Raw genomic sequence first — 11,160 nt, 5'->3', positions numbered from 1 at the left:
GATTCTGAAAAGGGTGTTTTGTACTTAAACATTATCCTTGCACTTACGTTACGATAATAGAAAGGTGGTTTTGATGTATCCTCAGCTCAAGTAAATCAATTTCTTGTTGCTTGTGATCTTACAAATCTCTTAAAAGTTTGTCCTCATCAAATATTTTACTTTCATAACGGTCAAGTTTTCTTTGGAAACCAATTTTTCATGTGTGTTATATTATAAGTTCTATAACAATATTTTGCTATAGCGAACAAAAACTATTCATGCAAACAACGTTGTTATGGCATAGGCGGACCTATCATTAGGGTAGGAGCGTCATTGGGACCCGATAATCTGAGGAAAAAATGATATATGTATATATACATCGAGTGCGCTAAGTTTTTACCTTTTAAATAGTGTATATATTTATGTATTGCCAACCTTTCCAACAAAGGTAATATATATATATATATATATATATATATATATATATATATATTATATTAAGAGTATTTTAGTAAATTTATTAGTTATAATACAATAATATATAGTCAAACTAAAATAAGAAAATTGCTATTAGGCAACAATAAATAATGCAAAACAATATTATAACACTATAAAATACATAACAGTACAAAACGATATGTCCAAACACAAATTTAACTTTCAAATATCATTTTTTAACCTCAACTTCAAACTACTATTTTCAAATTTAAAAAGTGCACAAGAGAGAAGGTAATATTTTCTTAACTATCACAACAATAACATATCCAACGTAATCCAATAAGAAGAGTTCGAAGGAAAAAGGTAAAATGGTACACGTTACCCTTAGCTCATGAAAATAGAAATACTATTTTAAAACACTCTCGACTCAAGTAATACATATCGAAATAGTAATCTACCACAGATTATTAGTAATTACCAAAACTAGAAAAAATAAGAGAGAAGAAATTAAAATTGGCCATTCAAACTTGTAATTATTGGCTCCATTTTTTTTAGGTCCCTTTCTAAGAAGGTCTGGTCCACCATAAGCTCCTCTTTTTTGATGAATAATTTTATGAAGATTTCTATGTTCATCCTTGTTGCTCTTTGTACTTGTGGATTCAACCAATGAATCATTTGCAACTGCACACAATTTCATATAAAAAAAAATTATATTATATACATCATCAAAGTAATGAAATTTTGTATAGTATGTGAATTATTATTTGTTATAGAAAAGATCTTGAATCAAAATTCTTTTTTATTTCTAAGGGCATATTTTGTTTTTAATTTAGAGATATCATGATTAATTATTTAAGAGTAAAGCATCTAGCACTTCCTTAACTATGATCAAATTTGTTACGACACATTCCAACTTCACAGGGTTTCTACTATTTCCGAACTAAATTTTAATGTATTTTTTTCAATCTTTTTACCCAACGTGGCACCTTTGACTTGGACCCCATTTTATATAATAAAGGTGTCACGTCAGCACAAAAAAGGTGACAAAAATACATTAAAATTGAGTTCGGAGTAATAGAACCTCTGTAAAGTTGGAGTGTGTCGTAGTAACTTTGGCCATAATTCAAAGATACTGGATGCTTATCTCATTATTTAATGAGGTTAAGTTATATGTATATATATATCAGCTTTTTACATTATCAGATCGCTCAAATAATTTATTGGTAAACATTTCGTGAGAATTGTAATATTAGCAAAAAGACAGATTATCTATTATAACAAGTAAAGACGATCTGACTGAGTAAATTTTCCTTATTTAATATGTAGACAATAATTATTAAATAATCAAGTTGAACAAAAACAAAATGAAGACATATATGGATATTAGTTGAAAATATTTCTTGTACTATATTCAAACATGATAATAATAGTGATTAAAAAAGAATAACTCAATTTCTTTTTAAAAAAAAAAAAAAAAAAAAACTTACTCTTTCCCTTTTTTTCATTGTGCAAGACTAGTTCATAATTTGTGGATTTTGGGATGAAGGTGCAAGATGAGTATGTTAAAATATTCAAGAACATAATAAGGCAAAGCCATGAAACTAATATAAGAATTTTCATGGTGTTTTTGTTGTGAAATTAATTCTACCTAAGAGTTAGTGAAGTATTTTAGGCTATTTATAAAGAAGATTTAATTTGTATTCAAATGTCAAAAGAATCTTTAAAAGTTTGGCAAAGATATTGTCCAAGGAATCAACCTGTAGAGCGGTAAGTGCTGTTTCATTTATAATTAGAGGTCTCAAATTTGAGCACTAGATCACTAAAGGATGTGGTGCAGTGGATGAAGCTGCTCCTTCCTTAATCAGAGGTCTCGGGTTCGAGCCCTAGGTATGGACAAATCCTTGGTAGGGAGCGCTACCCCCCAAATGGAGCCCAACCCAGCGCGAGTCCGGATTAATCGGACTCCAATGCGGATACCGAATATCGAATGGAAAACCAAAAAAATAAAAAAAATAAAAATTTCGAGCATTGGATATAGAGTCGTCTTTTTCAAGCAGCTCTGTTTACTTCCAAACATGAGATTTTCAAATGTAAATGTAAATGTTAGACTTATTTTTTGATTTTTTCCTCAAAGTGAATATCGAACATCGATAAAAAATAAAAATACTTGTCTAAGTGAAACAAGTGTGCTAGCTTGAATAATTCAATTGGAACCAATTAGACTTAAATTTAGGAGCTTTTGAAAATGTAAAGTAATGAAAAAAGAATAAAAATACTAAGAAAGAAAAGATGATTTTGTTTTTTTTTTATATTCCCTTTTCCTAGATGTGTGATGGAACCAAAAGAATAAGACATATGGGACCCTTTTTGAGAATCTAATTCTCATTTGCAAATCAAATTAACTTAATCAATAAAATTGCTAAATAAAGAATTTAAAAAAATATTTATTAGCTATTTAAAGGGATTATCAAATAGTTTATTTTATCATAACTTGTTTAACTAGGTATACAAAATTAAGGTAAAAAAAGAAAGACTTCACTCTGATTATAAACGTATCTGATATAATTGTATTTTATTGTGGCTTTTAAGATCACCTTGTTAAGTGTAAAATAGAAAATTTAAAATCAACCCATTCCCAAATAAAGAAGAGATAAGCATTCGGTATATCCCGAACTATGGCCAAAATTGCCACGACACATTTCAACTTCACAGGGATCCTATTACCTCATGAATTCAATTTTAGCATATTTTCGTCACTCTTTATTTGTACTGACATGACACCTTTATTACATAAAATGAGGTCCACATTAAAGGTGACGCGTCAGCTAAAAAAATAGACAAAAGGAGACACGTTAGCTAAAAAGGATGATAAAAATACACTAAAATTTAGTTCAGGGATAATAGAATTCCCGTGAAATTGAAGCGTTCGTAGCAAATTTGATCGTAGTTTAGAGGTACTAAATACTTTACTGAATAAAGAAAGATGTCTTTATGTTGAAACTTACTAAAAGAAAATAGTGTCACATGTATGTTTTTGTGTTTTAAGAACTTTTCAAAAAGAATTTATCAAATGTATGATTTAATTTTAAGAATATAGATTGTATTTTTCAAGAGATAAGGTAATTAAAAGAAAGGAATTGATTCTCAATTAGATAGAAAATGGAATCCTTTTATGCACAAAAAATCACTAAATCTAAGGTCATATTTCAAAGTATATGTTTTGGCTTTATACCTTTTGTTTGCTCATTTTTGAAAAGGAATTTTTACTATTATTCACATATTATTTTTTTTTATTTCCCATCCGGTGTCCATTGCCCGCATTGGAGCCTCGACTAATCCGGATCACGCGTTGCAGAACCCATTAAGGTGACAGTGCTCCCAACAGAGTTTTCTCCATACCCAAGGTCGAACCCTCGACCTCAGGTTAAGGGTGGAGCAGCCCCATCCGCCGCACCACAACCCATGTTGGTTTTTTTCCCTTCTATTTCATTATTATTTGTTTGATTTTTTTGCTTCGATTATTGTATTATGTGATATCGTTATTACTGTTCTCTTTTTCATTTTGTTCAGCAATTTTATTGCGTCACTACTATATTTTTCTTTTCATACTTGATTTTATTATATTTACTTGAGTCGAGGATATATCAAAACTACCTTTCTACTATCATAACGTAAGTGCAAGGATAAGGTTTAAGTACAAAACACCCTTTCCAAAATCGACTTGTAGATTTACACTAAATATGTTGTTATATATAACTAAAGTATTTTGGCCAATATATTATTTCTTGTGTCATTCAAATTGGTCTTCTTTAACAATGGGGAGCATTAGTTTTTTTTTTTTTTTTTTAAAAAAGAAAGATATTAGAAAACAAAAATCAAGAATTTGAAATGAAAAATAAATAAACAAAAGAGTCTTGGTTAGAACTCAATTCAAGATGCCAAAAATAGAAAACAAAAAGGGAGAAAGAAAAAAAATAAGAGAACTATTCCTACTTTGAATAGAACACATAAAAGGATTATGTATCTTCGTTGGATGTATTGAGAGCTAATAATGTATCTTGACAGACTCAAAATCGGGAGCTAATTATGTATCTTTACGAAGGAAAAAATGTATTTTTATGGGATGTATTATGTATTTTGATAAACCCAAAATCGAAAAAAAATGTAAGGGAGCGTTAATTATGTTTCTTTACAAAAAAAAAAAAAAATCTATATTCGCTGGAAGTATGGGAGCTAATTGTGTATCTCGACAGACCCAAAATTAAAATTTTCAATAACTATACAAAATATCGAAATTTTCTGCAATTAAAGCTTCAAACTATCAAGATTTATGTTGTTTGCCCTCAAATAAATCTAAACAAAATCAATTTGTAGAGGTAAAGTCTGTGTTAAGAGTCCCACATCGGTGTAGGAAGGGTCGTTTGCTTCGGCCTCCTAGCCACCTTAGTTTCGATATTTGTGCGGAAATGACCTTGACCTTTTTAAGTTTAATATAAAACTTAGAAAATAAAATATTTTTAAATTGCGCGATAGATATGGTAAAGCAACACCGGCAATTATGACATACAAGTCCAAACAACTCCCCCTTGTCAGCTTTTGGAAGTTCAAGTCGGGCCCAATGTCCATTTCTTATTAGTTTACAGTCGAGTACTCGAATAAATAAATAAACTTGGTACCACCCGCCTATCGAGTGATAAACTATGCTCAATGACCTTAGGAATGAGTGGTCGTAAACAACAAACTTACAAGATCGAAAGTAACAAAAAGGTCGGCCTAGTACACTAAAGCTCTCACTATGTGCAAGATCCGGGGAAGGGTTCCACAACAAGGGTGTATCGTATGCAGCCTTACGTTGCATTTCTGCCAGAGGCTGTTTCCAAGAATTGAACTCGTGACCTCCTAGTCATGTGACAACAACTTTACCCGTAACTCCAAGGCTCCCCTTTCTAAAAGGGAAGCCCGGTGCACTAAAGCTCCCTCTATGTGCAGGTCCAGCGAAGAGGCCCACCACAAGGGTGTATCGTACGCAGCCTTACTTGTAGAAATTTTGCCTTCAAGACACCAATTTTCCACAACCATCAAGTACATAGGTGAAGTAGTAGATTATCTCTATTTCATTACATAGTTCAAAAAGTTAATCAAACCAAAACTATCATGAATATATTTACAAATAGCATCGATATGCTTATCTTGCGGAGAACCTTTGGGATCGCGATATAATAGATCGATCCTGTAAACAAAGCCAACGAAGAAAATGGTTAGACGTTCAGCGCATCAAAGAGCTGATCATGGAACAAACTGAAGAAGGTGGCGAAGATAAGTCATTTTAGGGATCATCTTTCGCCTTAGAAGCTGTCCTGTGAGCATTTTATTGCCATGATCGCGCGATTTGACCAACTCCTCTTTGTCCATGCGTTCTAACGCTTGCTCAGGGGCAGTCATTTGCATCAACTCTTCTAGTAGTTTTTCAACACCTTTATAGGCTTCGTCACAAGTATTCAACAGAACATGCTCGAATGTAATCTCTTCGCCACCAGGTTCATCAGTAGAAGGAAATGGAGGAAGTTTTTCGTTGAGATAAGAACACAGTTGGGCGTACATCAGGCAAAATGTAGGTTCCAATGCAGCCTAGTCAAATATCAAGGAAATAACACCCTGCCGATGCAAGCAAGGGAAAATACGAGGTGAAGTAAAACACAACCCAAAATAGAAGTATCCTGGAGAAGGGAACACAAACCTTTAGAATGTCTGCACGCGTTATCCCTGCATCTAGTAATCGACCTTTGAAGATATCAAAGTTCTCCGGAGTCAGCTTGTTGAGTATACTGCAAAACAATATTAGTTAGGATAAATAATGACATAACAGTTTCGAGAGCAAGTACCTCATGCATAGACTCATAAAACAAGCGATAACATATCAATGGAATTTTAATATCGTGGTCCAAATGACAGAGAGACATCCAGACCAGTGTTGTCAAAGTCAAAAAGCTTTTGAAGATAGAACTCATGAGCGATGAGGTACACGCCTAAATCTCTTGCCAATGCAGACACAGTCTAAGCAACACAAAGCGCCTTCCCTGAGCTTCACGGTTTAAGTGTGCTTTAAATGAACCTTTGAAAACAAAGATGGCTAACTAGTACACAGCCGAAAAAATTACCCCTTCGCAGTCTTCAAGACATGATATTTGCCAGAACGATTTCTTCTTCGAGCTGTTGACCTTCGCCGCTAGGGTTTGATTAATCCTTCCTGATTCACAAACAAAGTCAAGAATTTTGACATCAAAAACTTAGAGATAGTCTCATATCAGAAACAATTTTTGCCTTGAACAACATAACTGCGTCCCTTAACACTTAATTCTATATTCATACTCACTGCAAAGACAGTGCAAAATGCAAATACAGAAGTTCCAGATCGACAACTACACTTTTAGCAAGCTAGTAGCGGAAAAGCCAGATAAATAATGAGTGTTCTGGAAAAGATAGAAAAAGCATCGAATTAGGAAATACCCCTCGGTCCAGACCCCACCGGGTATATTGTTGTTGTGTTGTAGGAAACTGCAGCGGGAGATAACGAGCCTGAGACTGCGCTGGCACCTACAGAAGCATGAATGAGACGATTTCTGGCAACAAAAAGTGAACGGAAAATTAAAGTGAAATGCAACTGCTTTTAGCAGATACTCACGTTGGCATCATCATGAAATAGTAGAGGTGCAACTTCTTTGATTTTAAGAACATTGTCGGAAATGTTAGCCACCTAGTGAGAAAGAATCAACCGAAAGAAAAACCATATAAACAACAAGCAAAATCTAAAGCCTGATAACAAAATCAGTTAAAACTTAAAAGATACTGAACTATTTACCTCCCTCAATTTCAGCATCTGATCTAGAGTATATCTAAAGCTTTCACGACCCTCTACGCGAGAGCCTCCAATCTACAATGACAAAAGGATATAGCCACGATACATTTCGTACAAGAAGCAGCATACTTTTAAGCATTTCTAAGATAGAACAAAATGGAAATGCCTCTTTCTGCGGCCTCAAGCTCATAAACGGTAAGTCAATATTTCAAATTATTATCGATAACTGAATTGATTAAACAAATACGGAGTATTACTGCATCCCTTGCACCTTATTCTATATTCATACAAACTGCATAGACGTTGTACAACTCAATTACTAAAGTTCCGGATCCACCACTACATTGTGTGTGAGGCGGTAGCCAAAGTACTTTTCGTGAAAAGCAGTTTGTGTTTGGCTAATCACGGGAACTTCAGTACTTTTGGTAAAAGAACTCTTTGGGCAACAACTAGTGCTTGACGAAGCTTTTTAAAGTGCTTCTAAAGTATATTTTCTAAAAAGTGCCTTTCAAAAAGTACTTCGGGGGAAAATTCTACTCTGTTTAGCTTCTGAAAAATAGCTTAAGCTACTCCCCAAAGTACTTAATACAAGTCTCCAGTATTCGACAATGAAAAAAGAACGACATTCAGACATAGGCGTATCCTTTGTAACAGATAACTCACATCGGTTTCTGCATGATCTCGACTTGCATCTTCGCCAAACAGTTCAGATTCAACATCTTGTTTGATTTTAATAATATGGTCAGAAATATTAACAACCTAAAATCATAATAGAATGGTACGCATTGTCAAGCAAATAGACATAACAAGAATCAAGAACAAATTCACACTTAAGAAAACGTTCAAGTATAACTTTTACCTCCCTCAGTTGCAGCAGCTGATCTCGAGTATAACTAACTCGATCACGGCCCCCAAAGCACGAGGCTTCACTCTACAATGATAAAAGGATAGTCAACACACATTTCATCTATACAAGAAGTCCTTATGTATGAAATAAAAAGGCAATTCCTCACAATAGCTAACGCTATCCTTAAATAATCCAACGTACATGGTAACTGTAACGAAATCGTATAACCCAAATGCTACATTTTCTGATCACATTACTTCCTTCGGGCAAGCTATAACATAACCTATTAACTATAGAGGTAAGACCTGCGTACACTCTACCCTCTCCAAACCCAAGTACTCACGTTGTTATCTGCATGATCTTGATTGGGTTCTTCACCAAACAGTCCTGCTTCAACTTCTTGTTTGAGTTTAAGAATATCGTCCTTCAATTGCAGCAGCTGACCTCGAGTATACCTAATGCGTTCGCGGCCCTCCAAACAAGCTTCTCCAGTAATCTACAGTGATAAAAGTATGGTCAAGAAACACATCAAAGAAAAAGGCATATTTTATTAGCAACAGTTACTAACATTGGCATCAACATGATAGCCAGTTCAGCTTCAACTTCTTGTTTGATTTTAACAATATGATCGTAAATGATAGCCACCTAAAAAGACACAAGTAGAAACATTATATCCAATATGTTGCTTGGACACTTCAAAAATGTCGACTAGTGTATGTTAAATACTCTAAAAGTAGTGCATTTTTGGAGACTCCGTCCCAGAGGCAGCAACATTTTTGAAGAGAACATAGGACTGAAGACTTATAATATCATAACTAAATTGAATTTCAACAAACAAAGAAAGGCATATACTCGGTAGTGGTATGGACTGCGCGTACAATCTACGCTCCCCAGACCCCACGAAAGGCATCATAAAGTAATATTAAAACGTAAACAAGCACCAAGAACACATACACATTTAACGCAGCGTCCAAGTAAAGAGAATTGGTCATCAAAAATAAGAGTGAAGATGAAATGCAACAGCCGGAACACGAAAGAGAATGGTGAAATTAAGATTAAGAACTTGACTGCTGATATAAACAGACACTGGAATATTTTGTTCATTAGCAACATAGTAAAATACTGCACAAGAAACTACAGCAGCAATAATTTTGGAGCATTTCTGAGATATAAATACTATAAAGGAAAGAAAAGGAAAGGTTTTTGCTACTGCATTGGGTTCTTGAATGGCAATAAGTAGTAGCATTTACTGCAAATTCACCTGGAAAAAGATGAAAAGGCAACAAGTCTCTAATATTATGGTTCTTTTCCATTTCTCATATTTAATATTTAACAAGTCACAGTTCACTTTTACTTGTCTGAACTTTGCACGTACATTAAAAAATAATGATTTGATATAAGAATTTTACCATAATATTCATATTACTAATATAGGGGTGTGCATCGATCGGTTCGGTTTGGTTTTATGTGTTATTGGTTCGATTTATCGGTTTTTTATTTTTAAATATGTAAAACTAATAACCAACCAATAAGATATTTTCTTATCGGTTTCGGTTTATCGGTTTTTGATCCTTAATGGTTCGGTTTTCGGTTTAACCAATAAGAAAATACTTATACAATAGAAATAGTAACAACTAACATAAAAAAACGAAATCTTAGTTACCGCCAAAATCCTACGCAATGCATTTTAGTTTACAAGAATCTTCAAACTTGAACTGAATGTTAGTTAGAAAAAAAATTAAATCCTAATTGTTGGAAGCTATAAATGTTTTAAGCTTTTCAATACGATAATAGTCGAGCTTTATATTGTGCCTTTGTTGCCCTGAATAGGTTAATACTTTGTGAATCACTGAATTATGAATAAGTAGTGCATATAATATATATATGCATACACATATCTCTCTATATATAGAGAGATATTTATATATATAACATAAATAGGGATAAAACAATAACTTAGTGTATCCTTATTGTGCTATCGGTTTAACCGATAACCCAATAAGCTAAAAACGAAATCGAACCGTTTACCTAATAATTTTTTTATAAAACTAATAAAAAACCGTTAACTCAATAACCCAATAACATTTTTGTCAGTTCGATTACCCAATAAATTTTTTTATAAATTTTTTAATAAAACTAATAAAAAACTGTTAACCCAATAACCCAATAACATTTTTATCAATTCGATTTATCGGTCGGTTCGGTTTGTGCACACCCCTACATATTACTTGTTGAATGGAAGATTATAAAATAAACCAAATTGGTCTAAACTACTTCCTTCATGATGTTGTGTTTTTCTTTTAGAGGCTCCTTAAGAAACATTAATTAGTAGGTTTGAGTTGTTTATAGCCTTCAAGAACAATTACTACTAAGGTTAAAATGAAGAAGTTAAAATGAACAATTACTACAAAGGTTAAAATGAAGAATTACTACTCGGGTAGATCGATGGTAGTATTATTATTTTGTGGTACTTTTATTTTGTTAATGTCTATTGTTTTGTTACCATCTCAAGGTTCTTGTACTCATATCGCTAATGTCTTTGTCTTGAGTCGCGAGTCTATTGGACACAACCCTTCTCACTCGCCTCTGAGGTAGAGTAGAGTGTACGCTACCTCTCTGAGGTAGCGAGGCTGTTTCCAAAAGACCCTCGTCTCGAAAAACCATATTTTGCCTTTGTTAGAAAGGTTGGAAATACATAATGTTGGAACCTTGAAGTTTTGATGAATGACAATATGAATGAAACAAGTTGATATGAGTTAATTCAGTGCAACTGAAAACTTCAACTTACTGATCACATGGGGAATAGAACAAGTTGAATTTAATTCAAACACTTGATGATAAGGGAAAACAAGTTGAGTTGAAAAAGGAGTCCTACGTAAAGAAGGAGTTTCACTTCTAAGCATATCCTTAAGAGTCCAATCTGTGGAAGGAGAAAGATTCTGAAAATTGAAGAATTCAAAAGAGTTGGAGTTTTACTACAACACTAAGGAGACAAGAGTTGGAATTAAAGAAGGAGTCTCATTTGAAGTAGAACTCTATG

The 11,160-nt window shown here is 33.4% G+C and overlaps 2 long non-coding RNA genes and 1 pseudogene across 2 annotated transcripts; all 3 read right to left on the bottom strand.

Moving 5' to 3' along the window:
- Positions 1-704: 704 nt before the first annotated feature.
- Positions 705-2,363, bottom strand: LOC107877019. Its single transcript, XR_001676104.2, has 2 exons — positions 1,905-2,363; positions 705-1,098 (listed from the first exon to the last, which is right to left on the bottom strand). It is a non-coding gene; the product is annotated as an uncharacterized LOC107877019 (long non-coding RNA).
- A 3,053-nt stretch (positions 2,364-5,416) lies between these two features.
- LOC107876324 lies at positions 5,417-6,750 on the bottom strand (annotated as a pseudogene).
- A 179-nt stretch (positions 6,751-6,929) lies between these two features.
- On the bottom strand, positions 6,930-7,665 carry LOC124899990. The gene is made up of 3 exons (XR_007057530.1): positions 7,277-7,665; positions 7,100-7,171; positions 6,930-7,011 (listed from the first exon to the last, which is right to left on the bottom strand). It is a non-coding gene; the product is annotated as an uncharacterized LOC124899990 (long non-coding RNA).
- Between the last annotated feature and the right edge of the window lie 3,495 nt (positions 7,666-11,160).

Source organism: Capsicum annuum, chromosome 7 (assembly GCF_002878395.1).
Source record: "Capsicum annuum cultivar UCD-10X-F1 chromosome 7, UCD10Xv1.1, whole genome shotgun sequence".
Lineage (NCBI taxonomy): Eukaryota > Viridiplantae > Streptophyta > Magnoliopsida > Solanales > Solanaceae > Capsicum > Capsicum annuum.
Note: the sequence above shows the minus strand (reverse complement) of the source record. Positions and strands in the feature narration are given on the sequence as shown.